The sequence below is a fragment of the Camelus ferus genome, chromosome 25, assembly GCF_009834535.1.
Source record: "Camelus ferus isolate YT-003-E chromosome 25, BCGSAC_Cfer_1.0, whole genome shotgun sequence".
NCBI lineage: Eukaryota > Metazoa > Chordata > Mammalia > Artiodactyla > Camelidae > Camelus > Camelus ferus.
The window spans coordinates 14,986,636-15,000,904 of NC_045720.1; the positions used below are offsets into that span (position 1 = coordinate 14,986,636).

The 14,269-nt window shown below is 37.7% G+C and overlaps 1 protein-coding gene and 1 non-coding gene across 3 annotated transcripts in view; both read right to left on the minus strand.

Moving 5' to 3' along the window:
• LOC116659869 overlaps window positions 1–14,269 on the minus strand; it is a 422,086-nt gene that overhangs the window by 50,426 nt on the left and 357,391 nt on the right. The window contains exons 1-2 of one of the 2 annotated variants that reach the window (XM_032467987.1): window positions 11,176–11,202; window positions 784–905 (exon numbers count right to left, since the gene is read on the minus strand). The exons of the other annotated variant lie outside the window; for it this stretch is intronic. The gene's annotated coding sequence lies outside the window, so the exon portion shown is untranslated. Of the gene's footprint in view, window positions 1–783; window positions 906–11,175; window positions 11,203–14,269 lie in introns of those variants that run through there. 2 annotated transcript variants of the gene reach the window in all.
• TRNAM-CAU lies at window positions 6,232–6,304 on the minus strand. Its single transcript has one exon. It is a non-coding gene; the product is annotated as a tRNA-Met (tRNA).

The window sequence follows — 14,269 nt, forward strand, 5'->3', positions numbered from 1 at the left end:
CAGGAGTCCCTGCAGACCCTGTGCTAGGATCTTTACAGTGATTATCCCACTTAATCTTTAAAACTCTGGAAATCAGTGGTTTTGTGACATTTTTGCAGATGAGCAAGGGGAAGCTCATAGAAGTTAAGCAACGTGAGTGAAATCACACAACCAGGATTGAACTGTAGGGCTGTCAGTTCCCAGGACCCAGGTCTTTAGCGTCTAGGCCATTCTGAGTGACTGTGAATAAGTGAATGAATGAGCAAATGCTTCCTGGGTTGAGCTGGAGTGAGGGCTGGACTTGGACATCGTGCCCACTGAAAGGAGCCCAGGGCAACTGCCCTAGTGGGGTGGAGCTAAGAAACTGAGACAAGGGAGGGAAGAGCCAGGATCCAGAGTTCCCAGTTCCCGTGTCACGACAGAAATCAGTTAGGGAGGGAAAAGGCTGCCCTGAGAAGGGAGAGCTCTCCATTCTGGGAGTCTGTATGAGCAGGAACTGCACCTTCTTAACATCCCTCCCTAGCTCTCCACATATGTGTTCTATGTATCTTTGCCCAAAGTAAAATAGACCCCATTGCCCCTTATCCAAAAGGCACCACGTTATTTGCAGCTAAGGGGACACTTGCTACAATAGGCATGCTGCTCTTATCAGTAAAGTCTGGTCTCAACAGGTCAGGTCTTGCTGATATGGACTTCTTGATAAACCAGCATATGACCCCTGGTTAATATCCAAGAACAGAAACTTCTGTGAGGGTCATTTTAGGCAACATGGGGGACTTCAGCTCTGAAGTCACTGACACTTACTTTCAATTTCTTAGCTTGGAGTCAGGTTTATAGTTTTCATAGAATTGGAGCCTGTTGTTTATAGTGACCGAGGACCACTTATTCATGGTGAAACCAATCACACGATGTAATGGATTTTCCAGCTGTTAAGAATGAGGGAGGAAGTGTAATTGCTAGGTTTCATTAGCAGATAAACTTTGAGATTTCCCAATAATCCTTCAGTCTGACCACTAGTTACCAGGCAAAAGAGAAAAAAAAAGTAAATCCAGTTTCCCCAGATATTCTCATTTTTTTCAAGAGCAATAAGAAAAAAAATTCTGATTTTTAGATACATTTTCAAGTATTTTAAATTTTATAAAAATTTCCTTCAGGGGAACAAAGCCACTTGTGGGCTTCATCTGGCTTATCAGTTACTAGCTAGCAACTTTGACCATATGTGGTTCTATTCAGGTGTGGAGTTCAGCCATCCGCAAAGAATCCTTTGTAGTCATTAGACAGTCTTAAGGAAAAGAACTCCACAGGTATATTAAATGTTGAAATTGTGAATCCCAGTGACTTGCAGGTTCAAGACATTAGCAGACCAGTCAAAGTACATCACCTGAAGTTTTATTTATAAAGCCTATTTACTTCTATCTAGGCACATTACATGTAATGCTTGGTCAAAATATTTAACATTGTATACACTTTATCTATACATAGGGAAACTTAATCTATAAGATATCTGAAGATACTTTGATCTAGAATTATATGCTATTTGAGATTTGTACACAAATTGAAATAAAAACAGTATGGTTTGCATGCCATGGGAGGCAACTGGGTAAATTACCACATGCTGAAAGGTTTACTGCCTAAGACAGGCTGTGAAATGTGTAACAATATAAAAGGGTTAGTGGAGGTTTATCTCTGTTGTCTTGTTATTTGCTTCCTTGCATATAGCAAAAATAGTATTTTTCTTTTAATTTCAGACATTTGAATTTTTTAATTAAATAAGTAGTACATGAATGAGGGAATATAAAGCATCTAATGTAAAATTATTAGTCCATGCAGAAATAAGTCCACATCCCTGAAAACCATTACCAAGAATTTTGTCTTATCCCATATTTTCTTCTTTGCTTATTCAAATACGTACATACATGTAGAGGGATTGTTGTTTTGTTTTTCTTACCAATATGGAATTACATTAAATATTTTATCCTATAATTTCCTATATTTATTATACTTGATAACTTTCCTGCATACACATATGCTGACTTCTATATACACTTGGTATGCACCTCATTCTCTATGATAACTACACAGTATTCCATAATTTGGGTTATCTAAATTTATTCCATGATTTGAAATCACTGAATTATTCAACTATTTCCCTAATTATTGACAAATATTGCTTCCAGCTTCTTAAAATTAAAAAATGCTGCAATTATTTTTAGAATTTGATGAACTGATTCTGAAGACCATGTGGGAGAAAAATACACACAAATTGTCCAAAAGGCTTAAGACACAATAGTAGTAATATGGTGAAAGAATTTATTGTTTATTGAAACAATATAAAGCTACTATGTTCAAAATAATAAAGTGCTTCCTTAGGCATGTACACTTAAATTGAGGAACTGAACTCAAAAGCCTGAAAAAAACCCCTACGCATAGGAGAACTCAATAAATGAAACAACTAGTCTATAAGTCAGTAGGGAAATTATGAATTTACCAGTAATCGGTATTGAGGTAATCATCATTTATTGGGAGAAAATAAATGTAACCCCAATTGTGTGCCCGTCAACAAATACAAATTTAAGACAAAAGTTCCCATCATAAAAATTAAAGTATTAAAAGAAACAATATTAAATTATGAGTGTATATATTCTTGGAATAAAGAGAAGCCTAGTAAGAAAGATGGAAATGAAAAGATATAATGCAAAAATAAAATACCAGAAGAAATTATAAAACAACGAAACACAAAAACCTTTGAAAAAAGGCAACTAAATCAAATTAAAAGAACAATGACCAACTGGGAGAAATATTAGCTACACACACCAAAAAAAAAAGTGATTAATACTCCTAAAATCAAGTAGTTCTTCAAATTAATATGAACAATATATAGGGCATGGAAAATTCATATTCAGGGAGGTGAAAATAAAAGCAACAATAAAATAAAACGTTTGTCCCTAGTGGTAAAAATATGAGACTATGTTAACACCTAGTGCTCACGTGATTGCTGGGAAAGCAACACTCACACACTGTCAAGAGCAGTGATGAGTCTAAAAATTTCTATAAATTTTGGAAAATAAATCAGGCTATATTACTTTAAACTATAAGTCTATATATCATTTGACCTAGCACCTCACTTTCAGGAAATCATTTTTCAGAAACTAAAGTGTATAATGATACTCTTTTCAAACAGGAATTTGGTTTGTTATTTCCTGAATAAAAACAAGCATCCAGAAAACTAGAGGGGGTCAGTTTGGACTAATTCGGGTTCCGGCACATAAATATTTTGATGCTTTGATGACTTTCCTTTTGATGCTACTGCTTCTCTGTACCAGAAAACCATAGGAGGAAAAATGTCGATAAAGGTAAGCCGTTGCTCTCCTTACCCAATGGAAATGCTGGTAAGAAACAGGGGCAGGTCTGGGGTGGTGGGGGGCGGGGGTGGGGAAAGTCAACAGAGAGAAACGAAAGTGTGAGGGACTCAGGCAGGAAGCCAAGGCTTTGCAGTTCCCTGGGAATCTCCGACTGAGCCAGGTACTAAACAGACGTGTAAAATAATCCTGCCCTCCACCATTTTGCAACTGTATGGGGAAGGAAAGACAGGTGCACACATTAAGGAAAGTACCAGCAAAGTATTTTAATGAGTTAGTGGAAGAGCGGTCACAGGGCAAATATAAGCATGCTTCAGGGTCAAATCATAAGCAGTTTAATTTCTTGATTAAATCTTTGAGACAGACAACAAAAGTCAATCTCATTTTGGGCCCTTTTATGTATAACCAAAGAAAGTCACAATGGTCAATCACACAGTCTTTTAGGGATCCTGAGGATTAATTCATCTATACTGAGTTAAAGAAGAAAAAAGATAATTAAACACACACACATACACACACAAAAACCAAAATGCCAAATGATTATTGAACAAGAAGTAGCACTACATGTACCGTAGTGTCTGTCTGAATGAAGACGATCAAAAATAGTAGCTACTATTTTTCATGCGCTTTTTTAGACGTTAAGATACAAAGATGAAGAGAGGAGGGCACATTTTATTATGAGGGAATCAACATCTTTTATCAGGAGAGAACTGTATCAAAGCAGATTTCTCTGTCTTCGTCTGCTGATGTCTTTCAGAGAAGACATGGGACGCTGGGCCTCGGAGTGGTAAAGAAAGGGTCTAAAAATAAATCTGCCCCTCATTCCTGTAATAGGTCTGATTTGGCACTTCTGCCCCCTAGATTTCCCTTAGAGATGCAGACAGCATTTCTTTCTTTGACAAGAGGCCCATTTTCTACCGTTTCCCTCAATCTTTTATTTGTTTTATTGGTCACAAGTAATAAGAACAAAACATCTGCTCTTTATTGAGTGTTTACTGGGTACCAGGGACTGCGCCAAGCATTCTATCTAAGTGGCCTTCTCTAGGTTTTGTAACAACCCTGTGAGATTTGTATTTTCTGTATTTTATAGATTAAGGAAACTCAGAGGCTCAAAGTTATTAATAACTTGGGAAGGATCTTAGCACTGTCACATGGCAGAGATGGTCCTCAGACCCAAGCGTGTTGAACTGCAAAGCTTACGCACGTTGTTAGCCTAATGCCTCCATGCAGCACACTGCAGAATGCAGGTCACTATGATTTTTACTGCAGTGCTCACTTCTCTACGTCATGATATCTTCTTCCTTTTTTTTTTTTTTTAATTTTGCCTTGCGACCAGGCTTATAGATTAGGGTTCATTTGCATGACTTTTAACTCAGAAGTTAATAAGGTAAATATCCTCTACTGTTCTGTGCTTTTAGAGGATCTAATGTTCAAAAATGCTATTATAGATGCAGGAAGAAAAATTAAGATGAAGATCTTTAGAAGTTGGTAATTTACTTTGTGAAGGAAAGAATTGATCTGCCTTTGTCTCTGTTTCTGTCAAGGAAAGACTGAGGACATACAATGCCTAGACTGGTTCTGATGTCTATTAGATGGATTTCTCCTGAGAAGTTTAGATAATCTCTGATATTTATATAGTGGCAATCATATCCCTGGCACTTAGCAATGGCCAGAAAGAGATTAGATAAAAGACCCTTAAGAGATTAGTGTAATGTAACCCAGACTTTGATGCATCTGTTCTCTGTTGGCTTTCGAAGTCAGGCCCCCCGTGCTATTTTTCACAGGAAACACGAGGGGCAATTTTGGGGTCCTCTACTATGATTATTTTTCCTGTTCCATTGTTTTCAACTTTATTGTCTTGGTGCCTGGATCTTCTTTGACATAAAATGTTTAATCACTCAATTTTCTTTTCTTTTGTAAATTAACTACCATTATATGAAGGCTCTTTACTTATACCCCAAACTATGACCAGTATTGAAATGGACCTCTATCTTAATCATTTCTTTCAAAGAAAAATTACGATTAATTAATTTCACCTCCTAATCCTCAGACTCCATTTGCATTTTTTCCAGAACACTCCATTTCTCTTCAACCCATTCTGTTTCTCTTCAAACCACAGTAATTGGGGCAAAAAAGATGCTTGGTGATTGGCTGAAAGTGTTGGGATAAAAAGGAAGCCTTTCCACATTCCTCTGATTATTTTTACAGATTGCCCAATGTTCCTTTTTAAAGCCAACTCCATTTCTTAAAAGCCCCAGAGTGATTGCTTATACTAATCCTAATGTATATCTAAGCGTATTGGCCTCTTGGCCCAGTTTCTGTGTTAGAAATTGAATGCACATTGAACCCAACCCGGTCCCTTCCTGCTCCCCCACTCCCACATACGCCCATGAACACACATACACACAGATTTTTTTGTCAGTATATGTTCCCTAAGGCTCAAAGCACCCCGTTAAAACAGCCACCCACTCTTCTTAACCACTACCACCCTTCCTGGTGTCAAAAGGAATGCACTTCTTCCATGGGGTTTTCTTACAAAGACACACACACAAAGTATTTATCTCGGTTTACAACAATTCTCCTATACAATATATTTAGTTTTATGTCCACTTCATTTTATAATCTCAATTCATGGAGCATGTCCTACCCGAAACAATGTCTTTGATGAAATATTCGACATGAATTTTGAAATCTCGTGATATTTTAATAACTTTCAGCTGGCTTATTCTTTGATACTAGTCACCTCTTCATTTCCATTTTAACTTCTATTAACTAATATTAATTAGAGAAAGTACAGTTACTAAGAGGAATGTAAAATCGCTGAAAGGAAATTATCCTGAAAATTCTCTTCCTGGGGACGATGGGCGAAGCAAGGATGAGGGCAAAACACAACTGCCCCCTCTGAGGTTTGAACTCAGGACCTTCAGATTATGAGACTGACGCGCTGCCTACTGCGCTAAGGAGGCAGGTGAGGGAGCCCTTGCTCCGTGAGCGTCCCTCTCCTGACACAACAGACAACGTTTTCCTTTGAAGACTGAAAACTGGCCGGATACACGAATCATCAAATTTCCTTCACTGTTTTTAAAGTACATTTTAATGATTGGCTCGAATTGGCTTTCAAAATTAAAGTTGCTTTAATTATATAGCTGGACTGTTCTAGTGCAGAGACACAGGACACTGGGATAAAGTAAAACTAACCAGGGTTTTCACACGACCTTTCATTTGTATTCCCTCTTGCCCTTCAAGATCCAGGAAAGGACTGAGGGCATGGTGGAAGCATTTCTGGAAGAGGATGGATTGCAAAATGTAGCTTATTGTCCTGAAACTTAACATAACTTAATTGAGAAGAATACAGCTCCATTTTGTTCTTTGTTCAGAAAAAAAAAATTAGTATTTTCTTGAAGACCTGTATTTAACTTGCTAACACGGTCCTGGTTGAAAAACCATGTCATTCCAGGCAGGTAATGACATAAGGTAATTTCTGTAACCTTGTAAAGCTACTAGGAGTTTTGGGTGATTTTTCCCTATAGATCTTCTCTGTGTTTTCTACTAACTAGTTAAGATGAAAGGAGAGATGAATGTGTTTCTCGTCCTAGCAGGTGAAAGAATTACACTAGGTGCAAGTCTTGGAAGACAGAACAAAGAAACAGAAGCCGGCAGACCCGGGTGCGCAGCGGGAGGAAGTTCATGTATTTTTCACTTCTCTTTAGGGCCGTCTGTATGTCAGGTGTAAATTCAGTGTGAAGTTAACTTCATGGAGGAAGGACATTTTAAAGGAAACTACATATTTGTTATTTAATGTGCAAATCTACCCATCTTCAATGTTGCTGCTTTACTTCAGAGCGTTGATTGTTTGCCTTTTAACTGGCAGCTTATCTGAGCTGTCATTTTGAAGTTATCAGTCCTGTATTGTCTGTGATATTTACTCAGAATCATCCATTCAAGAGCCCTGAATTTAAGGTTTCCAAAGCCTATGTTGTTCAGAGAGCAGGTAAGACAATTATTTTTGTTGCTGAGAGGAAAAAAAATATACACATATGACCATAATGTATAAAACTCACACCTGCTTTGAATACAAAATACAAAACACCAGAAATAGATCACAGGGAAGTAAAAGAGGGTCAATTACAGAAACACGACTGAGGATGGACACCCTATCAGACAAAAGGATGATGTTGTGCACCGGTGCTTTTTTATTCCTGGGAATAATTGATTTAGCAAACTATTGTGTTCAGGCTAAAAAATCACAGTCATGACACAATCAAATATTTCTGTTGTTCACTGGAGGAACGTGACAAAGTTGATTGATGAAGTCACTCAAGGTTTTGCTTACTGAACTAGGGTGTTAGCTCCCAAAGGTCAGGAAGTAAAGTAATTTTTCCTACACATCTCTTTTAGAAGGTACTCGAAAGATGCTATGTGCCTCCCAGACCTATAAAATGGCCCTACCAGAATCCGTTCTCACTCAGGCCCCCAGACACACTTTTGATTGGGGGCAGAGGGCAAATTGGACATCAAAGAGTTGCCAAAGGCTTTTCTGCTGGGAAGCTCAGGATGATTCTTTGATCTCTGTTTCCATCCCCCTCACCCTCACCGCCCCCACGTGTACCTCACAGTCTTCGCCAGGCCCCACCCTGCATCTCTGCTCCCCTCAGTGACTCTCACAGAAAACCCCTGACATCCTGGTCTACATTAAGGAACAAAACTAAACAAGAGTGCAAACAATCAACCTTCTAATCCAGACAAGCTGCTATCATAGGCTTTGGCTCCCTTATCTGAACAGAGAAAATATTCAATGAAATCTTTTAAAACTCAGTTGAAAAAAAAAATAGAGAGCAGTTTGTTTTTTTTTTTTCCTCCTACTTGTGTGTAGAACCCAGATTCTATTGCTAGTGCTACCTTTGGCTCACCTGCAAAAGAATCAAGAGGGAAAATTTCTACAGAACCAAATCTCAAGGTTATGTCCATTTAGCTACAGAAGTTTTGAAAATCAAATTTAAAAAGTTTTTAAGTGGATTGCAAATGAGTCTGGCCTGAAAGCAAAGCATTTCATTAACGTCAGTATACAGCAGAAAATGGTTTCTTTTGAGAACATACTGATAGGTTTGCAGTCAAAGAAATATGTAAATGTTAGAATCTCTTACATACTCAAACATACAATGGGAATTGTTGAAAATAAACTTCAGTTTCATTAAAAGAGGTCTGGTTCAATATAAAGCATTGTCTTAAAGATGTAAAAGGTTTTAGAATCTCCTTAATGGAAGAGAACAGATAATCACTAGCTTTGATGTTTTAGATTCTGAATGCCTGGAGGAAGGGAACTGAATCCCATGACCTTCTGGAGACTATACCCTGTATAGGAAGGTCATTCTGGTCCTGGAATCAGCAGATGGTGGGCCCACACTGGATGGAGCCCCTAAGTCAGAGTTGGCATCACTCAAGTCTCTTTTGCCAAGTAGTAGTTGAATAGCCTTACCATCAACACTTCCTCCCCAAATCAGATATTGATAGCTTGATTTTAGTTCAACCAACATACGCTGAGAATCTTCTATGTGCCAAGTTCTATTATTGGTGTCCTGGTAGGTATAAGAAATAATAGAGCAAAACTAGAAACTTCACTCCCAAACTGTATTTACAACTGGAGTTTTGTCCTCTAGCTTCTTCCATTGTATGAGAGTTGAAAGGTTCACAGAAGACTCATCGTGGAAAACAACCAGTTCTTTCTCCTCGGCTTAAGGAGAAACTGGATTGTTTTGAAAGGTGCTTTAAATACTTGGATCTAATTTCTAGGCAAGGAAATGTTTTAAATCAGATAAAACAGTGTGATATGTTCATCTCTAAATGAGTATAAATCTTTTTCCTCTGTCCCTTCATAATTATTCTGGCATTTTTCAGCTATTAAATGTAGATGTTCCCTGAAGTGCTGCTTTCTGTCTTCGAATAGCAAAGAGAAAGTCATTCTTTTTTCTTATCCACTCATACCGCATCTACTATAAACTTAAAGCAAACAACTTCTAGAGTCTGTCTTTCCAAGATCTCAGACATCTAGCCCTTCTACCTCCCCAATTCTTTCCTCAAATATCCCCTTAACCTAATACCTCCCCTTACTACCATGATTAAAATTATTCCCTGCCACTGCACCCCAATCCCACAATCAGGCTCTATTTTTATAGCAACTAAATATATTAAATAATTAATCCAATCATTGTTTCTTTTTCATAGTTTATCCTCTTCCTACCTATTGTACAATGTAAACAAAGGGAGAGCAGGGATTTTGTCTGTTTTGTATCTGATGTACATCAAAAGTCTTAGAAAATTTCCTGGCACACAATCGTCCATCCAAAATATTCTTTGAATATATGAACAAATCAACTCCAACTCCTGAATCAAATATTTCTGTTAAGTGTCTTATTTTCTCATTAAGTTCTAAGTTTGAATTCCATGTCTAACTCCTTTCTCACTTTTCCCCATATAGCCTGTGAGACAACAGGTGTTGACCATACTTCATTAATGGTGAGTCTCATGTCTTTCCTTTGAATTCTATTCCCACTCCAGCAGTCTAGTAGAAATCCCTTTTTATTTCCAGATTGAACACAACAGCATCCTAACTGGATTCCTTTTCCCTAATCCCTTTTATAACTCATTTTATGCATTGCTGCCTTCCTAAAACAAAGCCTTGACTATGTGATGGCAGTTCATTGATTCTTTCATCAAATATTTATTGAGATCAAATATATGACTGTAAGGGTTGAAGAGACAGAAAAGTCTTTTCATTTGTAGAGCTCATATTCCTAGCTCAGTAGTCTTAACGACTTTCTATGGTATACAAAGTAAAGTCTGCACTATTATGTTGACATCAAGACTCTCCACAATCTGATCTCATGGAACTTTCCCATCTTCATTCCCATTATAACCTCTATGTATTCAAGCACATGTCAAATCAGACCATGTATGATCAATTTTGTTCCATGTTTCTGAGTTCTCACTGGTTTATCTCTGTGTCATAGACTCTGATTCTACCTTGCAAGAATCCTATGCACATCTGATTCCAACACCTCCATGAAGTCTCTGACTTGCTTCCATTTACTCAGGAAAGATCGCTTCTATATTGCTTTTTGTCTATTTTTACCTCTTCAAAGATACGTGTCATGTAATACTTTGTATGCTTTTTATTAGTCTCCATGTCTCACCTAGCACACAGACCATGCCTCAGTTCTCTTGAACTTCCAACGACTGCCCTGCCGTGTACTTGCTCAATAATGCTCGCTGCATAAAGGAAACAAAGAATATCTTTTCTCTCTTCCACTCTACGCGACACTCACTTTAAACTGAATCTTAGTGATAACTCTTCATCTTTGAGCAAATGTCACAACATCCCAAACCGTACATCCTGACAATGATATTGAGTGGTTCCAAATCCAAGCTTGTAAGTCAAAAGACTTCAGCTTTATTCTGGCTTTATCACCTATTGTGTACCTTGAACAAGTTACGCTTACCTCTGTGCCCATCTTCCTCATTAGTAAAGATAGGCAAGTAATTATACTTATTTAATACTTCAGGGTGATGCTGAATATCTGACAATAAGCACATCATCTGACACTCATCTAATGATTAGCTATTATTATCGCTGCACAGATAGCGTGTCAGGGCTGTCTCTTTACTCACTATCCCCCTCCTTTCTCCAAAGTTCTTACTCTTGATTGCACGACTGTGTCATGCCCTATCCTATCCCTGCTTTCTGCCCCCTGCCACAAACAAACAAACAAACAAATAAACAACTCTCCTTTTGTTCCTAGTCAAGACATATGCATCCAGCAGAAGCCAGTTCAAACATTACCTTCTTCATGAAGCCATCTTGGTGTCTCCAACCTATAATGAGTTTGCTCTTCTGTGAACTGTCATAATATCTGGGGGGATATATGACACATTTCATTCTTTCTATACATATGCTGTTTTAGTTATTTCTTCTGGCATATTCATTACATGATATTTGAAATTAAGGAAATACATATATAATAAACTATAAATTATATTATATATTTTATATACACATGTATATATATATTCTCAATAATATCTAGTACAGTTCCTTTTAATCATGTTAGGAAGTATACACTAGATTTAGGAGCATGAGATGTTAGTTACAAAGAGCTGGGTTTAAATTCTGTCTTTTTTTTTTTAATAAGTTATCTTGGACAGGCTACTTGATCTTTTTGAGCCTCACATTTCTTCGTATGGACAACGGAATGACAACGCTTACATTACTGGATAGATGTTGTGATTAAGGTAAACAATACATGCATATAACACAATGTCTGACACCCAGCAGACACTTCACACATAGAAACTGTGATCATTACTGGTATTACCGTTACCAGTTAATATATTCCTAGAAAAACTAGCATGAAGCAGTGACGAGTCCATGAAAGTCAGGAATCTCCTTTTTACTGAAAACAACTGAAGTTGTTGTATGCTATACGTAAAATTTCTTTAAGTGCATATCTACTTACTTCCTTTTCTCATTTTTTTAGTAAGTCCGTAAGATTTTCCATTTTCTTTGTAATGAATAAAAGTGAAAATAGAAGAAAAGAAGAAAGAAGCTTGTTATCTTGTGTCTGGCCTTAATTTAAAAATCATTTTGTCAAACTGAAAACGCTGAGACAGACAGAGCCATTTTTCCCATCAATAGGGTGCAGTAAATCTATCCTGAAAAATGAAACCTTTTAAATGAGAATATCCAAAACTCCCTAAAGTTCTTCATTGGTTTAGAATCTTTTTGCTGTGTTGACAAGAACCTTTGAGACAGGACTTAGAGGCTTTTTAAGGCCCAGATCTTAGGTGGAATAATAGTAACAACTTAGCCTCTAAAATGCCACATTGTTGGTTTTCCACCATTGGATTGAATGAATGTTAAGATGATGTCTACTTGCCTTGTAGGTGTCTGAAGCAGATCAAACAGGATATGGAAGAAAAAAACTGGTGTCTTCAATTTTCAAAGGTTGGCTCATTACAAGTGCAGTGATGAATTTGCTCTGTTCAAAAATTCTAAAGCTTACACTTAACATCCATGGCTGCTTCATTGCAAAAGGTACAAGAAATGCTTTGCAGGCCTGGAAAACGGGAGACAGACCAGTTAAGTATTCCTTAAGGACCCTGTGATTCTCAACTTTCAGACAATAAGACCTCAAAAGTGTCAGCCAAACAGAGACAGAGCTTCAAGGATCTCCTGATTGGAAAGTGTGAAAGTATCCTGGTTTGAGATATAATCTAAATTATGTCATATTGCTTTTCATGTTACTCCATTGATCACAAACTCTCAAAGTCTCCCACTGAGTGCTCATTTCCTAACTTTTCTATAACTTGTATTCAAAAAATGACTTGAATCTCTTTACATATCAGATAACTAGGTAAAGTACTACCAGAATACCCCTATAATTACAGCTGTATCATGAAAACATTTCTGATTATGCAATTAAGATCATGGATTGAAATCCATCTCTGCCTTCTCCTAGATATGTTATCACAGTCAATTTATTTGCCCAGTCTGGGTTCTATTTTTCTTATCTGTTGGTGAGTCATCAGATCAATATCATTACAAGGCAGCATTAGAGTGAGTGCTAAATGAGAAATCTAAGGGTTACAGGATTTGGGGAAAGAGGGAATCCTGTCAGCTGGTGCCCTCTGGAAAGGTTTCAAAGAGAGGGAATAATGTGAATTGAGCTTGGAGAGATGGATATAAATATCTGATCACTGGAAAGAAAGCAGGGCTTTCCGGTCGGAGGAGATAATGGAACTCAGTTAACACTGACTCAGGTGGCTAAAGAAGTGAATTCAAGTTAAGAGACTGGGAAAGGCATTTGAACCCATGAGTACTGGGCCAAAAATATGAGGACTTTATTCATGAACAACTTAGACTTTTAATTCAGGTGTAACTCAATTTGGATCCTTGCTGTTTCCAAGGACCGGAATCTATACAAATTATTTGGCCAGTATGAGTCTCAGTTTCGCAAACTGTAGGAAGAAGATGACAATAACTTTCAAGAATGCTGATGGAATTAGAAAAGATAAAAAACATAGTATCTTTAGCACATTACATGTTATATATTCTAGTTGTTGATATGGACCTTTCACTAACCCACCCTCCAGATCCATCATCTGACCTTCTCTGCCTTGCTCTTTCCCCATGGAGGCTGCCTCACCTGGGTTCCCACACTCTCTGGCGACTTTGGGTTGGGCTTGGCCAATGAAAGGCACTGGCAGAAGATTTGAAAATGGGAAAAGATACAAGCCACGGAATATTTTTCTGCTGCCCCTCTATTGAGGAAGTATTTGTGTCCTTCCAGAACAACCACCTCTGTAGGTCAGGAGCTTCTCCATGACCCCAGACATCACTCGGCTCTGATAACATAATTTCCTTCCCTGCTTAGGCAGCATGCCTTGATGCTAGTCTTCAGTTGCCTCAACATTTCTCATTTTCCCCTTCATTTTTTCGATACTTTAAAAGAAGTCATTTCATTAAAATCTCTTATTCTGTTCCTTGCTGAGACCCTGAAAATGTACCTGATATGTCCTAGTTCTACTGTTATTATTCTAATAGCACCAGAACATGGACACAACATGACAGGAGCCATGCTTTAGAATGTTTCAGGCTGGTATGATGTACAGGAGACATGCTAAGGAAGAGAAGAGGCAGACCAAAAATAATTTTAATACAAAAACAAAAACTGTGGAATCTGATGCTATTTCCAGGTAAATAGAGTCAGAATTGAGTTGAATTCTTGAGCACTCTACCAGTGTCCAAGAATTTCTCCTTGGTGTGAAAAAGCCTACACACACACAAACACACACACATGTTAGAATTGGGTCCAGGAACCCAAAACAGCTGGTAAACACAAAAATGCAGACCAAGAGATGGGTGATTTTCAAGAGAG